We start from the raw sequence: 15,107 nt of genomic DNA, 5'->3' as shown, positions 1-15,107 counted from the left end.
CATCTTGATTTGAACCTTTGTAAGTGTTCAAATTTTTTTAGATTTAGAATAGGTCTCACCTAGCCTTCTGGCTTCAGTACCACAATATAATGTGGAATAATACCCCTTTTCTTGTTGTAGGAGGGGTAATTTGATTATCACCTGCTGGGAATACAGCTTGTGAATTGTTTCCCATACTGCCTCCTTGTCGGAGAGAGACCTTGGTAAACCAGACTTCAGGAGCCTGCGAAGGGGAAACGTCTCGACATTCCAATCTGTACCCCTGGGATACTACATGTAGGATCCAGGGGTCCTGTACGGTCCCAGCGTCATGCTGAGAGCTTGGCAGAAGCGGTGGAACGCTTCTGTTCCTGGGAATGGGCTGCCTGCTGCAGTCTTCTTCCCTTTCCTCTATCCCTGGGCAGATATGACTCTTATAGGGACGAAAGGACTGAGGCTGAAAATAAGAATTTACTTACCGATAATTCTATTTCTCATAGTCCGTAGTGGATGCTGGGACTCCGTCAGGACCATGGGGAATAGCGGGCTCCGCAGGAGACAGGGCACATCTAAAAAAGCTTTTAGGTCACATGGTGCGTACTGGCTCCTCCCCCTATGACCCTCCTCCAAGCCTCAGTTAGGTACTGTGCCCGGACGAGCGTACACAATAAGGAAGGATCTTGAATCCCGGGTAAGACTCATACCAGCCACACCAATCACACCGTACAACTTGTGATCTGAACCCAGTTAACAGTATGATAACACAAACGAAGTAGCCTCTGAACAGATGGCTCACAACAACAGTAATAACCCGATTTTTGTAACAATAACTATGTACAAGCATTGCAGACAATCCGCACTTGGGATGGGCGCCCAGCATCCACTACGGACTATGAGAAATAGAATTATCGGTAAGTAAATTCTTATTTTCTCTAACGTCCTAGTGGATGCTGGGACTCCGTCAGGACCATGGGGATTATACCAAAGCTCCCAAACGGGCGGGAGAGTGCGGATGACTCTGCAGCACCGAATGAGAGAACTCCAGGTCCTCTTTAGCCAGAGTATCAAATTTGTAAAATTTTACAAACGTGTTCTCCCCTGACCACGTAGCTGCTCGGCAAAGTTGTAATGCCGAGACTCCTCGGGCAGCCGCCCAGGATGAGCCCACTTTCCTTGTGGAATGGGCCTTTACAGATTTAGGCTGTGGCAGGCCTGCCACAGAATGTGCAAGTTGGATTGTACTACATATCCAACGTGCAATCGTCTGTTTAGACGCAGGAGCACCCAACTTGTTGGGTGCATACAATGTAAACAACGAGTCAGATTTTCTGACTCCAGCTGTCCTTGAAATATATATTTTTAATGCTCTGACAACGTCCAGTAACTTGGAGTCCTCCAAGTCGCTAGTAGCCGCAGGCACCACAATAGGCTGGTTCAAGTGAAATGCCGAAACCACCTTAGGGAGAAATTGAGGACGTGTCCTCAATTCTGCCCTGTCCGAATGGAATATCAGATATGGGCTTTTGTATGACAAAGCTGCCAACTCCGAAACTCTCCTGGCTGAAGCCAGGGCCAACAGCATGGTTACCTTCCATGTAAGGTATTTTAAATCTACCGATTTTAAAGGCTCAAACCAATGAGATTTGAGAAAATTTAGAACCACGTTCAAATCCCACGGTGCCACTGGAGGCACTATTGGGGGTTGTATATGTAGTACACCTTTGACAAAAGTTTGTACTTCAGGCACTGACGCCAATTCCTTCTGGAAGAAAATTGATAAGGCCGAAATTTGAACTTTAATGGACCCCAATTTGAGGCCCATAGACAATCCTGCTTGCAGGAAATGTAAGAATCGACCCAATTGAAATTCTTCCGTTGGAGCCTTCTTGGCCTCACACCACGCAACATATTTTCTCCAAATGCGGTGATAATGTTGTGCGGTCACTTCTTTCCTGGCTTTAATTAAAGTAGGAATAACTTCCTCAGGAATGCCCTTCTCGTTTAGAATCCGGCGTTCAACCGCCATGCCGTCAAACGCAGCCGCGGTAAGTCTTGGAACATACAAGGTCCCTGCTGAAGCAGATCCCTTCTTAGAGGTAGAGGCCACGGATCCTCCGTGAGCATCTCTTGAAGTTCCGGATACCAAGTTCTTCTTGGCCAGTCCGGAGCTACCAGTATTGTTCTTACTCCTCTTTTCCGTATAATTCTCAGTACCTTTGGTATGAGAGGCAGAGGAGGGAACACATACACTGACTGGTACACCCACGGTGTTACCAGAGCGTCCACAGCTATTGCCTGAGGGTCTCTTGACCTGGCGCAATACCTGTCCAATTTTTTGTTGAGGCGAGACGCCATCATGTCCACCTTTGGTTTTTCCCAACGGTTCACAATCATGTGGAAAACTTCTGGATGAAGTCCCCACTCTCCCGGGTGAAGGTCGTGTCTGCTGAGGAAAACTGCTTCCCAGTTGTCCACTCCCGGGATGAACACTGCTGACAGTGCTACGACATGATTCTCCGCCCAGCGCAGAATCCTTGCAGCTTCTGCCATTGCACTCCTGCTTCTCGTGCCGCCTTGTCGGTTTACGTGGGCGACTGCCGTGATGTTGTCGGACTGGATCAACACCGGCTGACCCTGAAGCAGCGATTTTGCCAGGCTTAGAGCATTGTAGATCGCTCTTAGCTCCAGTATATTTATGTGAAGAGACGTCTCCAGGTTTGACCACACGCCCTGGAAGTTTCTTCCCTTTGTGACTGCTCCCCAACCTCGTAGGCTGGCATCCGTAGTCACCAGGACCCAGTCCTGTATGCCGAATCTGCGGCCCACTAACAGATGGGCAGTCTGCAACCACCACAGGAGAGACAACCTTGTTCTCGGTGACAGTGTTATCCGCTGATGCATGTGCAGATGCGATCCGGACCATTTGTCCAGCAGATCCCACTGAAATGTTCGTGCATGGAATCTGCCGAATGGAATCGCTTCGTACGAAGCCACCATCTTTCCCAGGACTCTTGTGCATTGATGTACTGACACAGTTCCTGGTTTTAGGAGGTTCTTGACAAGTTCGGATAACTCCCTTGCTTTCTCTTCCGGGAGAAATACCTTTTTCTGAACCGTGTCCAGAATCATGCCCAGGAACAGCAGATGTGTTGTCGGGGTCAATTGAGATTTTGGAAGATTTAGAATCCACCCGTGTTGCTGAAGCACTACTTGTGTTAGCGCTACACCGACTTCCAGCTGTTCTCTGGACTTTGCCCTTATCAGGAGATCGTCCAAGTAAGGGATAATTAATACGCCTTTTCTTCGTAGAAGAACCATCATTTCGGTCATTACCTTGGTAAAGACCCGAGGGGCCGTGGACAACCCAAACGGCAGCGTTTGAAACTGATAATGACAGTCTTGTATCACGAACCTGAGATACCCTTGGTGTGAGTGGTAAATCGGGACATGTAGATAAGCATCTTTTATGTCCAAGGACACCATGAAGTCTCCTTCTTCCAGATTCGCTATCACTGCTCTGAGTGACTCCATCTTGAACTTGAATTTCTTTATGTACAGGTTCAAGGATTTCAGATTTAGAATAGGCCTTACCGAACCGTCCGGTTTCGGTACCACAAATAGTGTGGAATAATACCCCTTTCCCTGTTGTAGGAGGGGTACCTTGACTATCACCTGCTGAGAATACAGCTTGTGAATGGCTTCCAACACCGACGTCCTTTCTGAGGGAGACGTTGGTAAAGCAGACTTTAGGAACCGGCGAGGGGGAGACCTTTCGAACTCCAGCATGTAACCCTGAGATACTATCTGCAGGACCCACGGGTCCACTTGTGAGTGAACCCATTGATTGCTGAAAATCTTGAGTCGACCCCCCACCGTTCCGGAGTCCGCTTGTAAAGCCCCAGCGTCATGCTGATGGCTTTGTAGAAGCCGGGGCGGGCTTCTGTTCCTGGGCAGGGGCTGCTTGCTGCCCTTTCTTACCCTTTCCTCTGCCTCGCGGCAGATAAGACTGTCCTTTTGGTCGCTTTTTATAGGAGCGAAAGGACTGCGGCTGAAAAGACGGTGTCTTTTTCTGTTGGGAGGGGGTCTGAGGTAAAAAAGTGGATTTGCCGGCAGTTGCCGTGGCCACCAGGTCCGAAAGACCGACCCCAAACAATTCCTCTCCTTTATATGGCAATACTTCCATATGCCTCTTGGAATCCGCATCACCTGACCACTGTCGCGTCCATAAACTTCTTCTGGCAGATATGGACATCGCGCTTACTCTTGATGCTAGAGTACAAACATCCCTCTGAGCATCTCGCATATAAAGGAAAGCATCCTTTAATTGCTCTAGAGTCAATAAAATACTGTCCCTATCCAGGGTATCAATATTTTCAGTCAGAGAATCCAACCACACTACCCCAGCACTGCACATCCAGGCTGAGGCTATTGCCGGTCGCAGTATAACACCAGTATGTGTGTATATACTCTTCAGTGTAGTTTCCAGCCTCCTATCTGCTGGATCCTTGAGGGCGGCCGTATCAGGAGACGGCAACGCCACTTGCTTTGATAAACGTGTGAGCGCCTTATCCACCCTAGGGGGTGTTTCCCAGCGCGCCCTAACCTCTGGTGGGAAAGGGTATAATGCCAATAACTTCTTGGAAATTAGCAGTTTTCTATCGGGGTTAACCCACGCTTCATCACACACGTCATTCAATTCCTCTGATTCTGGAAAAAATACAGGTAGTTTTTTCACCCCCCACATAATACCCCTTTTTGAGGTACCAGCAGTATCAGAGATCTGCAAAGCCTCCTTCATTGCCGTGATCATATAACGTGTGGCCCTATTGGAAAAATAAGAATTTACTCACCGGTAATTCTATTTCTCGTAGTCCGTAGTGGATGCTGGGAACTCCGTAAGGACCATGGGGAATAGCGGGCTCCGAAGGAGGCTGGGCACTCTAGAAAGATTTAGGACTACCTGGTGTGCACTGGCTCCTCCCACTATGACCCTCCTCCAAGCCTCAGTTAGGACACTGTGCCCGGACGAGCGTACACAATAAGGAAGGATTTTGAATCCCGGGTAAGACTCATACCAGCCACACCAATCACACCGTACAACTCGTGATATGAAACACAGTTAACAGTATGAAACAATAGAGCCTCTCAACAGATGGCTCAACAATAACCCGATTTAGTTAACAATAACTATGTACAAGTAATGCAGATAAACCGCACTTGGGATGGGCGCCCAGCATCCACTACGGACTACGAGAAATAGAATTACCGGTGAGTAAATTCTTATTTTCTCTAACGTCCTAGTGGATGCTGGGAACTCCGTAAGGACCATGGGGATTATACCAAAGCTCCCAAACGGGCGGGAGAGTGCGGATGACTCTGCAGCACCGAATGAGAGAACTCCAGGTCCTCCTCAGCCAGGGTATCAAATTTGTAGAATTTTGCAAACGTGTTTGCCCCTGACCAAGTAGCTGCTCGGCAAAGTTGTAAAGCCGAGACCCCTCGGGCAGCCGCCCAAGATGAGCCCACCTTCCTTGTGGAATGGGCATTGACAGATTTTGGCTGTGGCAGGCCTGCCACAGTATGTGCAAGCTGAATTGTACTACAAATCCAACGAGCAATAGTCTGCTTAGAAGCAGGAGCACCCAGCTTGTTGGGTGCATATAGGATAAACAGCGAGTCAGATTTTCTGACTCCAGCCGTCCTGGAAACATATATTTTCAGGGCCCTGACAACGTCTAGCAACTTGGAGTCCTCCAAATCCTTAGTAGCCGCAGGCACCACAATAGGCTGGTTCAGGTGAAACGCTGACACCACCTTAGGGAGAAACTGGGGACGAGCCCTCAATTCTGCCCTATCCATATGGAAAATCAAATAAGGGCTTTTACAAGACAAAGCCGCCAATTCTGATACTCGCCTGGCAGAAGCCAAGGCCAATAACATAACCACCTTCCATGTGAGATATTTCAGATCCACGGTTTTTAGTGGTTCAAACCAAAGTGATTTTAAGAAAACTCAACACCACGTTGAGATCCCAAGGTGCCACAGGAGGCACAAACGGGGGCTGACTATGCAGCACTCCTTTTATAAATGTCTGAACTTCAGGTACTGAAGCTAGTTCTTTTTTGAAAGAAAATCGACAGAGCCGAGATCTGTACCTTAATGGAACCCAATTTAAGGCCCATAGTCACTCCTGCTTGCAGGAAATGCAGAAATCGACCTAGTTGAAATTCCTCTGTTGGGGCCCTTTCGGCCTCACACCATGCAACATATTTTCGCCATATGCGGTGATAATGAGTTGCTGTAACCTCTTTCCTGGCTTTAGTAAGCGTAGGAATTACTTCCTCCGGAATACCCTTTTCCTTCAGGATCCGGCGTTCAACCGCCATGCCGTCAAACGCAGCCGCGGTAAGTCTTGGAACAGACAGGGCCCCTGCTGCCGCAGGTCCTGACTGAGTGGCAGAGGCCATGGGTCCTCTGATATAAATTCTTGAAGTTCTGGGTACCAAGCTCTTCTTGGCCATCCACGAGTATCGTTCTTACTCCTCGCCTTCTTATTATTCTCAGTACCTTTGGTATGAGAGGCAGAGGGGAGAACACCTAAACCGACTGGTACACCCACGGTGTTACCAGAGCGTCCATAGCTATCGCCTGAGGGTCCCTTGACCTGGAGCAATATCTTTTATAGCTTTTTGTTAAGGCGGGACGCCATCATGTCCACCTGTGGCCTTTCCCAATGGTGTACAATCCTATTGGAAGACTTCTGGAGGAAGTCCCCATTCTCCCGGGTGGAGGTCGTGTCTGTTGAGAAGATCTGCTTCCCAGTTGTCCACTCCGGGAATGAACACTGCTGACAGTGCTAACACATGATTTTCCGCCTATCGGAGAATCCTTGTGGCTTCTGCCATCGCCATCCTGCTTTTTGTGCCGCCCTGTTGATTACATGGGCGACTGCCGTGATGTTGTCTGATTGGATCAGTACCGGCTGGTTTTGAAGCAGAGGCCTTGCTGGCCTCAGGGCATTGTAAATGGCCCTCAGATCCAGAATATTTATGTGTAGGGAAATAACCTGACTTGACCAAAGTCCCTGGAAGTTTCTTCCCTATGTGACTGCCCCCCAGCCTCAAAGGCTGGAATCCATGGTCACTAGGACCTAGTCCTGTATGCCGAACCTGCGGCCCTCTTGAATATGGGCACTCTGCAGCCACCACAGTAGAGATACCCTGGTCCTTGGAGACAGGGTTATCAGCCTATGCATCGGAAGATGCGATCCGGACCACTTGTCCAACAGGTCCCTCTGAAAAGTTCTTGTATGGAACCTGCCTAATGGGATTGCTTCGTAAGAAGCTACCATTTTTCCCAGGACTCGCGTGCAATGATGCACCGCTACCTATTTTGGTTTCAGGAGGTCTCTGACTAGAGATGACAACTCCTTGGCTTTCTCCTCCGGGAGAAACACTATTTCTGGTTTATGTCCAGAACCATCCCCAGGAACAGTAGACATGTCATAGGAACCAGCTGTGACTTTGGACTGTTTAGAATCCACCTATGCTGTTGTAGCACTTTCCAAAATAGTGCTACCCCGACTACCAACTGCTCCTTGGACCTCGCCCTTATAACGAGATTGTCCAATTACGGGATAATTACAACTCCCTTTTTTTGAAGGAGTATCATCATTTCGGCCATTACCTTGATAAAACACCCTCGGTGCCATGTACAGTCCAAACGGCAGTGTCTGGACTTGGTAATGGTAATCCTGTACCACAAATCTGAGGTACTCCTGGCGAGGATGGTAAATGGGGACATGCAGGAAAGCATCCTTGATGTCCCGGGATACCATGTAATCCCCCTCGTCCAGGCTTGCAATAACCGCCCTGAGCGATTCCATCTTGAACTTGAATTTTTTTATGTTCAAGGATTTTAAATATAAAATGGGTCACACCGAACCATGCGGTTTCGGTACCCCAACCCGTGTGGAATAGTAACCCCGTCCTTGTTGAAGTAGGGGCACCTTGAGTATTACCTGCTGGGAATACCGCTTATTAATTGCCTCTAGCACAGCCTCCCTGCTTGAGGGAGTTGTCAGCAAGGCCTATTTTAGGAAACGGCTGGGGGGAGACATCTCTAATTCCAGCTTGTACCCCTGAAATACTACTTGGAAGAAACAGGGATCCACCTGTGAGCGAGCCCACTAATTGCTGAAATTTTTGAGGCGGCCCCCCACCGTACCTGGCTACACCTGTGGAGCACCCGCGTCATGGTGTGTACTCACAGGAGGCGGGGGAAGAATCTTGATTCTGGGAACAGGCTGACTGGTGCAGCTTTTTCCCTCTACCCTTGTCTCTGTGCAGAAAGGAAGCGCCATTTGACCCGCTTGCTTTTCTGAAGCCGAAAGGACTGTACCTTTTTCTGTGAGGAAACCTGAGGTAAAATTATTTCTTCCCAGCAGTTGCTGTGGATACGAGGTCCCAGAGACCATCCCCAAATAATTCCTCACTCTTATAAGGCTCTCTATGCGCTTTTTAAGTCAGCATCACCTGTCCAGTGACAGGTCTCTAATACCCTCCTGACAGAATGGACATTACATTTATTTTGGATGCCAGCCGGCAAAATATCCCTCTGTGCATCCCCCATATATAAGACAACGTCTTTAATATGTTTTTATGTTTGCCAACTATTATCCCTGTTTGACAGGGTCACCAACCACGCTGCAGCAGCACTATCTGCAGGTCTCAGTCTAGTACCTGAGTGTGTAAATACAGACTTCAGGATAGCCTCCTGTTTTTTTTTTTTTTTTTTTTTCAACAGGTACCTATTAAAGTGGCCGTATCCTAAGACGGCAGTGCCACCTTTTTTGACAAACGTGTGAGCGCCTTATCCACCCTAGGGGATATCTCCCAGCGTAACTTATCCTCCTGGCGGGAAAGGGTACGCCATCAGTAACTTTTTATAAATTACCAGTTTCTTAACGGGGGAACCCACGCTTTTCACACACTTCATTTATTCATCTGATGGGGGAACAAAACACTGCCTGTTTTTTCTCCCCAAACCTAAAACCCATTTATAGAGGTTAAAGTCAGAAATGTATAACACATTTTTTATTGCCGGGATCAAGTCACGGATTGGATTGTGTATATGTCTCCACCTTGTCGACACTGGAGTCAGACTCCGTGTCGACATCTGTGTCTGCCATCTGAGAGAGCGGGCGTTTTTGAGCCCCTGATGGCCTTTGAGACGCCTGGGCAGGCGCGGGCTGCGAAGCCGGCTGTCCCACAGCTGTTACGTCATCCACCCTTTTATGTAAGGAGTTGACACTGTCGGTTAATACCTTTTACCTCTCTATCCACTCTGGTGTCGGCCCCACAGGGGGCGACATCACATATATCGGCCTCTGTTCCGTCACCATATAAGCCTCCTCATTCAACATGTCGACACAGCCGTACCGACACACCGCAGACACACAGGGAATGCTCTAAACGAGGACAGGACCCACAAAAGCCCTTTGGGGGGACAGAGTGAGAGTATGCCAGCACACACCAGAGCGCTATATACTGCAGGGACTAACTGAGTTATGTCCCCTATAGCTTTATATCTATATATATATATAATGTATACTGCGCCTAAATTTAGTGCCCCCTCTCTCTTTTTTTTTTTAACCCTTGCAGACTGCAGGGGAGAGCCAGGGAGCTTCCCTCCAACGGAGCTGTGAGGGAAAATGGCGCCAGTGTGCTGAGGAGATAGGCTCCGCCCCTTTTTCGCGGCCTATTCTCCCGTTTTTTATGGACTTCTGGCAGGGGTATTTACCTCATATATAGCCCCTGGGGCTATATATTGAGGTATTTTTGCCAGCCAAGGTGTTTTTATTGCTGCCTCAGGGCGCCCCCCCCCAGCGCCCTGCACCCTCAGTGACCGGAGTATGAAGTGTGTGAGAGGAGCAATGGCGCACAGCTGCAGTGCTGTGCGCTACCTTGGTGAAGACTGAGTCTTCATGCCGCCGATTTTCCGGACCATCTTCTTGCTTCTGGCTCTGTAAGGGGGACGGCGGCGCGGCTCCGGGACCGAACATCAAGGCTGGGCCTGCGGTCGATCCCTCTGGAGCTAATGGTGTCCAGTAGCCTAAGAAGCCCAATCCGGCTGCAAGCAGGCGAGTTCGCTTCTTCTCCCCTTAGTCCCTCGCTGCAGTGAGCCTGTTGCCAGCAGGTCTCACTGAAAAGAACAAATTCTAAGACTATAACTTTCTAAGAGCTCAGGAGAGCCCCTAGTGTGCATCCAACCTCGGCCGGGCACGAAATCTAACTGAGGCTTGGAGGAGGGTCATAGTGGGAGGAGCCAGTGCACACCAGGTAGTCTAAGATCTTTCTAGAGTGCCCAGCCTCCTTCGGAGCCCGCTATTCCCCATGGTCCTTACGGAGTTCCCAGCATCCACTAGGACGTTAGAGAAATACGTTTGTTTCTTCACCGTCGACACTAGATTCATCTGTGTCGGTACCCGTGTCGACTGACTGAGGTAAAGGACGTTTTACAGCCCCTGACGGTGTCTGAGACGCCTGAACCGGTACTAACTGGTTTGCCGGGCGTCTTATTTCGTCAACTGACTTTTGTAATGTGCTGACATTATCACGTAATTCCATAACTAAAGCCATCCATTCCGGTGTCGACTCCCTAGGGGGTGACATTACCATCATCGGCAATTGCTCTGCCTCCACACCAACATCGTCCTCATACATGTCGACACACACGTACCGACACACAGCAGCCACACAGGGAATGCTCTAATCGAAGACAGGACCCCCTAGCCCTTTGGGGAGACAGAGGGAGAGTTTGCCAGCACACACCAAAAGCGCTATAAATGTATATAAACAACCCTAGAAGGTGTTGTTTACTATATATGCGCTCTTAATATATAAATATCGCCAATTTATGCCCCCCTTCTCTTTGTTACCCTGTTTCTGTAGTGCAGTGCAGGGGAGAGACCTGGGAGCCTTCCTCACCAGCGGAGCTGAGCAGGAAAATGGCGCTGAGTGCTGAGGAGAATAAGCTCCGCCCCTTTTTCGGCGGGCTTTTCCCCGGTTTTTAAGAAACTGGCCTGGGTTAAAATACATACATATAGCCTTAATGGCTATATGTGATGTATTTATTTTGCCACTAAAGGTAATTATATTGCTGCCCAGGGCGCCCCCAGCAGCGCCCTGCACCCTCCGTGACTGAGTCAGTGAGCCGTGTGACAACAATGGCGCACAGCTGCCGTGCTGTGCGCTACCTTCAAGAAGACTGAGGAGTCTTCTGCCGCCTGCTTTCCGGACCTCCGTTCTGCCGTCTCTTCAGCGTCTGTAAGGGGGATCGGCGGCGCGGCTCCGGGACGAACCCCAGGCTGACCTGTGTTCCGACTCCCTCTGGAGCTAAGTGTCCAGTAGCCTAAGACTCCAATCCATCCTGCACGCAGGTGAGTTGGAAATCTCTCCCCTAAGTCCCTCGATGCAGTGATCCTGTTGCCAGCAGGAATCACTGAGATTGAAACCTAAAAAAAACTTTTCTAAACAGCTCTTTAGGAGAGCCACCTAGATTGCACCCTCTCGGACGGGCACAAAAACCTAACTGAGGCTTGGAGGAGGGTCATAGGGGGAGGAGCCAGTACGCACCATGTGACCTAAAAGCTTTTTTAGATGTGCCCTGTCTCCTGCGGAGCCCGCTATTCCCCATGGTCCTGACGGAGTCCCAGCATCCACTAGGACGTTAGAGAAAAGATGGTGTCTTTTTCTGCAGAGATGTGACTTAGGGTAAAAACGGTGGATTTTCCAGCAGTTGCCGTGGCCACCAGGTCCGATGGACCGACCCCAAATAACTCCTCTTCCTTTATACGGCAATACACCTTTGTGCCGTTTGGAATCTGCATCACCTGACCACTGTCGTGTCCATAAACATCTTCTGGCAGATATGGACATCGCACTTACTCTTGATGCCAGAGTGCAAATATCCCTCTGTGCATCTCGCATATATAGAAAATGCATCCTTTAAATGCTCTATAGTCAATAAAATACTGTCCCTGTCAAGGGTATCAATATTTTTAGTCAGGGAATCCGACCAAGCCACCCCAGCTCTGCACATCCAGGCTGAGGCGATCGCTGGTCGCAGTATAACACCAGTATGTGTGTATATACTTTTGATATTTTCCAGCCTCCTGTCAGCTGGCTCCTTGAGGACGGCCCTATCTATAGACGGTACCGCCACTTGTTTTGATAAGCGTGTGAGCGCCTTATCCACCCTAAGGGGTGTTTCCCAACGCGCCCTAACTTCTGGCGGGAAAGGGTATACCGCCCATAATTTTCTATCGGGGGGAACCCACGCATCATCACACACTTCATTTAATTTATCTGATTCAGGAAAAACTACGGTAGTTTTTTCACATCCCACATAATACCCTCTTTTGTGGTACTTGTAGTATCAGAAATATGTAACACCTCCTTCATTGCCCTTAACGTGTGGCCCTAATAAGGAATACGTTTGTTTATTCACCGTCGACACTGGATTCAGTGTCCGTGTCTGTGTCGACCGACTAAAGTAAACGGGCGTTTTAAAACCCCTGACGGTGTTTCTGAGACGTCTGGACCGGTACTAATTGTTTGTCGGCCGTCTCATGTCGTCAACCGACCTTGCAGCGTGTTGACATTATCACGTAATTCCCTAAATAAGCCATCCATTCCGGTGTCGACTCCCTAGAGAGTGACATCACCATTACAGGCAATTGCTCCGCCTCCTCACCAACATCGTCCTCATACATGTCGACACACACGTACCGACACACAGCACACACACAGGGAATGCTCTGATAGAGGACAGGACCCACTAGCCCTTTGGAGAGACAGAGGGAGAGTTTGCCAGCACACACCAAAAACGCTATAATTATATAGGGACAACCTTATATAAGTGTTTTCCCTTATAGCATCTTTTATATATTTCTAACGCCAAATTAGTGCCCCCCCTCTCTGTTTTAACCCTGTTTCTGTAGTGCAGTGCAGGGGAGAGCCTGGGAGCCTTCCCTCCAGCCTTTCTGTGAGGGAAAATGGCGCTGTGTGCGGAGGAGATAGGCCCCGCCCCTTTTTCGGCGGGCTCGTCTCCCGCTCTTTAATGGATTCTGGCAGGGGTTAAATATCTCCATATAGCCCCCGGAGGCTATATGTGAGGTATTTTTAGCCAAAAAAGGTTTTCATTTGCCTCCCAGGGCGCCCCCCTCCCAGCGCCCTGCACCCTCAGTGACTGCCGTGTGAAGTGTGCTGAGAGGAAATGGCGCACAGCTGCAGTGCTGTGCGCTACCTTAAGAAGACTGAGGAGTCTTCTGCCGCCGATTCTGGACCTCTTCTCGTTTCAGCATCTGCAAGGGGGCCGGCGGCGAGGCTCCGGTGACCATCCAGGCTGTACCTGTGATCGTCCCTCTGGAGCTAATGTCCAGTAGCCAAAGAAGCCAATCCATCCTGCACGCAGGTGAGTTCACTTCTTCTCCCCTAAGTCCCTCGTTGCAGTGATCCTGTTGCCAGCAGGACTCACTGTAAAATAAAAACCTAAGCTAAACTTTTCTAAGCAGCTCTTTAGGAGAGCCACCTAGATTGCACCCTTCTCGGCCGGGCACAAAAATCTAACTGAGGCTTGGAGGAGGGTCATAGGGGGAGGAGCCAGTGCACACCACCTGATCCTAAAGCTTTACTTTTTGTGCCCTGTCTCCTGCGGAGTCGCTATTCCCCATGGTCCTTTCAGGAACCCCAGCATCCACTAGGACGATAGAGAAACTACAGGTAGTTTTTTCACCCCCCACATAATACCCCTTTTTGTGGTACTTGTAGTATCAGAGATATGCAAAGCCTCCTTCATTGCCGTGATCATATAACGTGTGGCCCTACTGGAAAATACGTTTGTTTCTTCACCGTCGACACTAGATTCAGTGTCCGTGTCTGGGTCTGTGTCGACCGACTGAGGTAAAGGGCGTTTTACAGCCCCTGACGGTGTCTGAGACGCCTGGGCAGGTACTAACTGGTTTTCCGGCCGTCTCATGTCGTCAACTGATTTTTGTAATGTGCTGACATTATCACGTAATTCCATAAACAAAGCCATCCATTCCGGTGTCGACTCCCTGGGGGGTGACATCACCATTACCGGCAATTGCTCTGCCTCCACACCAACATCGTCCTCATACATGTCGACACACACGTACCGACACACAGCAGACACACAGGGAATGCTCTATTGAAGACAGGACCCCACTAGCCCTTTGGGGAGACAGAGGGAGAGTTTGCCAGCACACACCCAAGCGCTATAATATATATGGGAACAACCCTATATAAGTGTTGTATCCTTATAGCAGCTTAAATATAGTAATATCGCCAAAAAAAGTGCCCCCCCTCTCTGTTTTACCCTGTTTCTGTAGTGCAGTGCAGGGGAGAGTCCTGGGAGCCTTCCTCACAGCGGAGCTGAGCAGGAAAATGGCGCTGTGTGCTGAGGAGAATAAGCCCCCTATTTCGGCGGGCTCTTCTCCGGAGTTTGTGAGATCTGGCAGGGGTTAAATACATCCATATAGCCTCAAGGGCTATATGTGATGTATTTTTTAGCCATAAAAAGGTATTATACATTGCTGCCCAGGGCGCCCCCCCAGCGCCCTGCACCCTCCGTGACCGCTGTGTGAAGTGTGCTGACAACAATGGCGCACAGCTGCAGTGCTGTGCGCTACCTCAGGAAGACTGAAAAGTCTTCTGCCGCCTGCTTCTGGACCTCTTCCATCTTCGGCATCTGCAAGGGGGGTCGGCGGCGCGGCTCCGGGACCGGACTCCATGGCTGGGCCTGTGTTCGATCCCTCTGGAGCTAATGGTGTCCAGTAGCCTAAGAAGCCAATCCATCCTGCACGCAGGTGAGTTGACTTCTCTCCCCTAAGTCCCTCGATGCAGTGAGCCTGTTGCCAGCAGGACTCACTGAAAATAAAAAACCTAAAAACTTTTTCTAAGCAGCTCTTTAGGAGAGCCACCTAGTTTGCACCCTGCTCGGACGGGCACAAAAACCTAACTGAGGCTTGGAGGAGGGTCATAGGGGGAGGAGCCAGTGCACACCACCTGATCCTAAAGCTTTATATTTGTGCCCTGTCTCCTGCG

General features: G+C 49.5%; 1 protein-coding gene across 1 annotated transcript in view; it reads right to left on the bottom strand.

The window, feature by feature from the left end:
• Positions 1–15,107, bottom strand: part of LOC134948998 (UDP-N-acetylglucosamine transferase subunit ALG13 homolog) — a 93,206-nt gene that overhangs the window by 50,141 nt on the left and 27,958 nt on the right. The gene's annotated exons all lie outside the window — the stretch shown is intronic.

This window comes from Pseudophryne corroboree, chromosome 8 (genome assembly GCF_028390025.1).
Source record: "Pseudophryne corroboree isolate aPseCor3 chromosome 8, aPseCor3.hap2, whole genome shotgun sequence".
NCBI lineage: Eukaryota > Metazoa > Chordata > Amphibia > Anura > Myobatrachidae > Pseudophryne > Pseudophryne corroboree.
Note: the sequence above shows the minus strand (reverse complement) of the source record. Positions and strands in the feature narration are given on the sequence as shown.